A 6,043-nucleotide genomic window follows, 5' to 3' on the forward strand; every position below is an offset into this window, starting at 1 on the left:
CAAGAAATCAATAAACGTGTCTGTGATTGGAAACTGAGTTTCTGCAGAAACTGCACTCGTTAAAATCACAAATGATTTACTTCTAGCTTCTGACCAAGGCTGTATCTCAATACTAGTTCTACTCGATCTTAGTGCTGCGTTTGATACCATAGATCATAAACTACTCTTAGATCGACTTCAAAATTATACTGGTGTTCAGGGACAGGCATTAAACTGGTTTAGATCGTACTTATCAGACCGCTACCATTTTGTCTGTCTAAATGGGGAAAAATCAAAGATGACGTCAGTAGACTATGGGGTGCCGCAAGGATCCGTGTTAGGCCCTCTGCTATTCTCTATATATATGCTGCCACTTGGTAATATTATAAGAAAACATGGAATTAATTTCCACTGTTATGCTGATGACACTCAATTATATATTTCATCACGACCGGATGAAAACGCTAAATTATCTAAACTGACAGCGTGTGTTGAAGATATTAAATACTGGATGACGTGTAATTTTCTGCTATTAAATTCAGATAAAACGGAGGTGTTACTTATTGGTCCAAAAAACTGCCCACAAAACCTCTCGCAATACAATTTTACCTTGGAAGGATGTCCTGTCACTTTATCCACTACAGTAAAAGACCTGGGTGTTATATTAGACCGCAACCTGACATTCGAAAATCATATTTCATATGTTACAAGAACGGCATTTTTCCATCTTAGAAACATTGCTAAGCTACATAACATGCTATCTATTTCTGATGCAGAAAAGTTAGTTCATGCATTCATGACCTCGAGATTAGATTACTGTAATGCTTTATTAGCTGGTTGTCCTGCATCCTCAATAAACAAACTACAGTTAGTCCAAAACGCGGCTGCTAGAGTTCTTACTAGGTCAAGAAAATATGATCATATAACACCAATTTTATCATCTCTACACTGGTTACCTGTGAAGTTCCGTATCAATTACAAACTATTGCTACTAACCTATAAAGCCCTAAATGGTTTAGCTCCAGTGTATCTAACGGATCTTCTATCGCCCTACAATCCATCGCGCTCTTTAAGATCACTAAACTCGAGGCTTCTGGTCATTCCTAGGATATCTAACAGTGTTGTGCCAGTTCACAGCTTTTCTGAACTAGTTCAAGTTCAGTTCATACATGCTCAAAGTGAACAGTTCACGTTCAAAGTTCACAATTTTAATTCTGAACTAGTTCAAAGTTCAGTTCATTTTACTTTTTTCCTGAGATAGTCAAATAAATACTTTTTTTCACACTACGAGCTAGAAATCACTATACGTTCCTTGAAGCTGCTCATTGTAGACATTTGCTCATGACACTGCAATTGTGGGTTTCTTACCAGGTGATGAAACTTGCAGCAGTACAGACAAGGTAGACCAGTTCTATACTTAGTGCAATGAAATCTACCAGCATTTAATTAAAAAAAGAATATATAATATGAAATATGTATATATTATTTGATATATATGATATTATATATACATATGTGTGTGTATGAAATGAGCAAAACTCTTGAATGAAGGTAATGAAGGCAAAACTCAAAGGCACAAAAAACTTCCACTAGCCATTTTTTTTTTAAATTGCAGCGCTTTCTCTCACTCTCGTCTTTGGTCTTTCTCTCTCTCTCTCTCTCTCGCTCCTCTAGCCCTCCGCGCTCTCGTCGTTGCCTGCTACGCGGCGTTGCTATGCCTACCCCGCTCTGCTGCAATTCATCACGGGTAACGTTGTGCGGAAGCCAGTATGCTATTCAACTATTCTCAGCCGGACACTACGTTGCCCGCAATGCATTGCGCACACAATGTCAAAACCATTTCTGTCTGGTGATACATGATTTAAGCGGCACCAGCGAGAATACAGGAGGGAGGAACTTTCTCTCGTTGCGTTTCAAAAGAGAAAACAGATGTCACTCAGTTTTCAATGGAAAACAAATTCCAACGTTCATTTACAGTGATGTCTGCCGTTCATGACACATAATGTGAACTAATTCACGTTCAAGTGCTTTATTAAAAAATGTGTTGCGTTCAGTTCAACGTTCACGAAAAAAATGAGCGTGTTCAATGAACGCGTTCTTTTGAACTCGTTCACGCACAACACTGATATCTAAGTCCACTAAAGGAGAGAGGGCATTTTCACATTTAGCTCCTAAACTCTGGAATAGTCTTCCTGATATTGTTCGAGGTTCAGACTCGCTGTCCCAGTTTAAAACTAGATTAAAGACGCATCTCTTTAGCCAAGCATTCACATTATAATTATCTTTTTATACTACAGTTAAATCGGATCAAAAGCATTAATATAATATTCTGAACAGCAGCTACGCTAATCATTTCCCAACTGCTTTTCTGTTGTTATCTCGGGACACTAGTCCCGAGGTAAATAGTTCATCAGCTCCAGTTTGTATCCAGCCTCTCATGGAGACTTCGGATGCCCCGACACCTGTGATGAGACGACTCCACGCCTGTGAAGAGACGACTCAACGCCAGCGTTGTTATGGCCTAAATTAATACACGATTGATTAACTTTTTCGAACATTATTCTTTAACATTGTCTTTCTAACATTTTTACTGTACATCTATGAAATGCACTTTCTGTAAAGCTGCTTTGAAACAATGTGTATTGTGAAAAGCGCTATACAAATAAATTTGAATTGAATTGGCTGTTGCGTTCAAGAAATCAACAAACATGTCTGTGATTGGCCGTTGCGTTCAAGAAATCAACAAACGTGTCTGTGATTGGCCGTTGCGTTCAAGAAATCAACAAACGTGTCTGTGATTGGCCGTTGCGTTCAAGAAATCAACAAATGTGTCTGTGATTGGCCGTTGCGTTCAAGAAATCAACAAACGTGTCTGTGATTGGCCGTTGCGTTCAAGAAATCAACAAACGTGTCTGTGATTGGCCGTTGCGTTCAAGAAATCAACAAACGTGTCTGTGATTGGCCGTTGCGTTCAAGAAATCAACAAACATGTCTGTGATTGGCCGTTGCGTTCAAGAAATCAACAAACATGTCTGTGATTGGCCATTGCAACAAACATGTCTATGATTGGCCATTGCGTTCAAGAAATCAACAAACATGTCTGTGATTGGCCATTGCGTTCAAGAAATCAACAAACATGTCTGTGATTGGCCATTGCGTTCAAGAAATCAACAAACATGTCTGTGATTGGCCATTGCAACAAACGTGTCTGTGATTGGCCATTGCGTTCAAGAAATCAACAAACGTGTCTGTGATTGGCCGTTTCGTTCAAGAAATCAACAAACGTGTCTGTGATTGGCCATTGCGTTCAAGAAATCAACAAACATGTCTGTGATTGGCTGTTTCGTTCAAGAAATCAACAAACGTGTCTGTGATTGGCCATTGCGTTCAAGAAACCAACAAACATGTCTGTGATTGGCCATTGCGTTCAAGAAATCAACAAACATGTCTGTGATTGGCCATTGCGTTCAAGAAATCAACAAACATGTCTGTGATTGGCCATTGCAACAAACATGTCTGTGATTGGCCATTGCAACAAACGTGTCTGTGATTGGCCATTGCGTTCAAGAAATCAACAAACATGTCTGTGATTGGCCATTGCGTTCAAGAAATCAACAAACATGTCTGTGATTGGCCATTGCGTTCAAGAAATCAACAAACATGTCTGTGATTGGCCATTGCAACAAACATGTCTGTGATTGGCCATTGCAACAAACATGTCTGTGATTGGCCATTGCGTTCAAGAAATCAACAAACATGTCTGTGATTGGCCATTGCAACAAACGTGTCTGTGATTGGCCATTGCGTTCAAGAAATCAACAAACATGTCTGTGATTGGCCATTGCGTTCAAGAAATCAACAAACATGTCTGTGATTGGCAGTTGCGTTCAAGAAATCAACAAACATGTCTGTGATTGGCCATTGCGTTCAAGAAATCAACAAACATGTCTGTGATTGGCCGTTGCGTTCAAGAAATCAACAAATATGTCTGTGATTGGCTACATTACTCACCAAAGCGAATACACGTTGGAAATGGTATAATTTGAGGAGCGCAAATACAGATATGCACTGGATCTTTTGCCAACTCTTTTTCGCTAATAATATGCTATTGTAACAAATAAAACATGCTAGGCCAGCAGTTTTGGCAGCATTCACACTGAAAACCACTGGCAGACGGTGACATCACATGCACTCCATTACTTCTTCCGGTGAGATTCTATGCATATGATGGACACTTTACTATCCCATGAGGCCAGAGGAGAGGATTTATGAATTGCAGTGAAGCGACAACTGACTGGTCACATGACAATGACAGTATGAATGTAATCTGGACATAATTCATTCACGATATTCAGAACACACTTTTTAGCGGTCGTGAAGTAACTAGTAATTATTCAAAATAAGTACTTACTCGAGAGTATGTGATTTCGGACACAGCCAGACTATATACACCGATCAGGCATAACATTATGACCTAATATTGAGTTGGTCCCCCTTTTGCTGCTAAAACAGCCCTGACCCGTCGAGGCATGGACTCCACTAGACCCCTGAAGGTGTGCAGTGGTATCTGGCACTAAGATGTTAGCAGCAGATCCTTTAAGTCCTGTAAGTTGTGAGGTGGGGCCGCCATGGATCGGACTTGTTTGTTCAGCACATCCCACAGATGCTCGATTGGATTGAGATCTGGGGAATTTGAAGGCCAAGTCTACGCCTCAAACTCGTTGTTGTGCTCCTCAAACCATTCCTGAAGCATTTGTGCTTTGTGGCGGCGCATTATCTGCTGAAAGAGCCACAGCCAGCAGGGAAAACCGTTTCCATGAGAGGCTGTACATGGTCTCAACAATGCTTAGGTCGGTGGGACGTGTCAGAGTAACATCCACATGGATGGAGGACCCAAGGTTTCTCAGCAGAACATTGCCCAAAGCATCACTGCCTCTGCCGGCACGCCTTCTTCCCATAGTGCACCTGGTGCCATATGTTCCCCAGGTAAACAACACACACACACACACCCGGCCATCCACGTGATGTAAAAGAAAACGTGATTCATCAGACCAGGCCCTTCTTCCATTGCTCCGTGGTCCAGTTCTGATGCTCACGTGCAACTGTTGGTGCTTTGGGCGGAGGTCAGGGGTCAGCATGGGCACTGGTCAGCGGCTGTGCCGCCCCATACACAACAAACTGAGATGCTCTGTGTATTCTGACACCTTTCTATCAGAACCAGCATTAACTTCTTGAGTAGTTTGAGCTCCAGTAGCTCGTCTGTTTGATCGGACCACACGGGCATCAATGAGCCTCGGCCGCCCATGACCCTGTGGCCGGTTCTCCACTGTTCCTTCCTCTGAGCACTTTTGATAGAGACTGACCACTGCAGACCGGGAACAGCCCACAAGAGCTGCAGTTTTGGAGATGCTCTGACCCAGTCGTCTAGCCATCACAATTTAGCCCTTGTCAAACTCGCTCAAATCCTTACGCTTGCCCATTTTTCCTGCTTCTAACACATCCACTTTGAGGACAAAATGTTCACTTGCTGCCTAATATATCCCACCCACTAACAGGTGATGAAGAGATCATCAGGGTCATAATGTTATGCCTGATTGGTGGGTATAGAAAGAAGGTTCACTCTTATGAATAGGGACTTTAAACAACAGCTGTGGATGATTAAATGATCCATTACGCCGTCCTCCTTATTGCTGCTTAGTGATTTTTACTCACTGTTAACAGTTTACACTTTACTTCCGGTCGCAGTGGCTGCTGCTTAAAGTCCATAATGAGAGAAACTAACGCACACTATGCCTTCTTCTAAGAGCCAATCGCTGATCAGTAAAGTCTGCAGCTGCTGTTAGAAGCTCCGGTTCCCATAGTGACTCGAGCTTAGGACTGCACATGCGCATAAGCTGATCTAGCCTGAAAAAAAAGCTTTTTAACGCTATTTGAGCATACGAAACAACATTTATGGGACAGCTGTCAGATTTTGTTGCTGATTTGAACTGTTATTTAATTGCCGGTTTTGAGATTTCTGGATTCCCCCAATAGATGGGAATACGTTAGCTTCCCGGAGGAGTTG

This window comes from Gobio gobio (assembly GCF_949357685.1).
Source record: "Gobio gobio genome assembly, chromosome: 12".
In the NCBI taxonomy this organism is placed as follows: Eukaryota; Metazoa; Chordata; class Actinopteri; order Cypriniformes; family Gobionidae; genus Gobio; species Gobio gobio.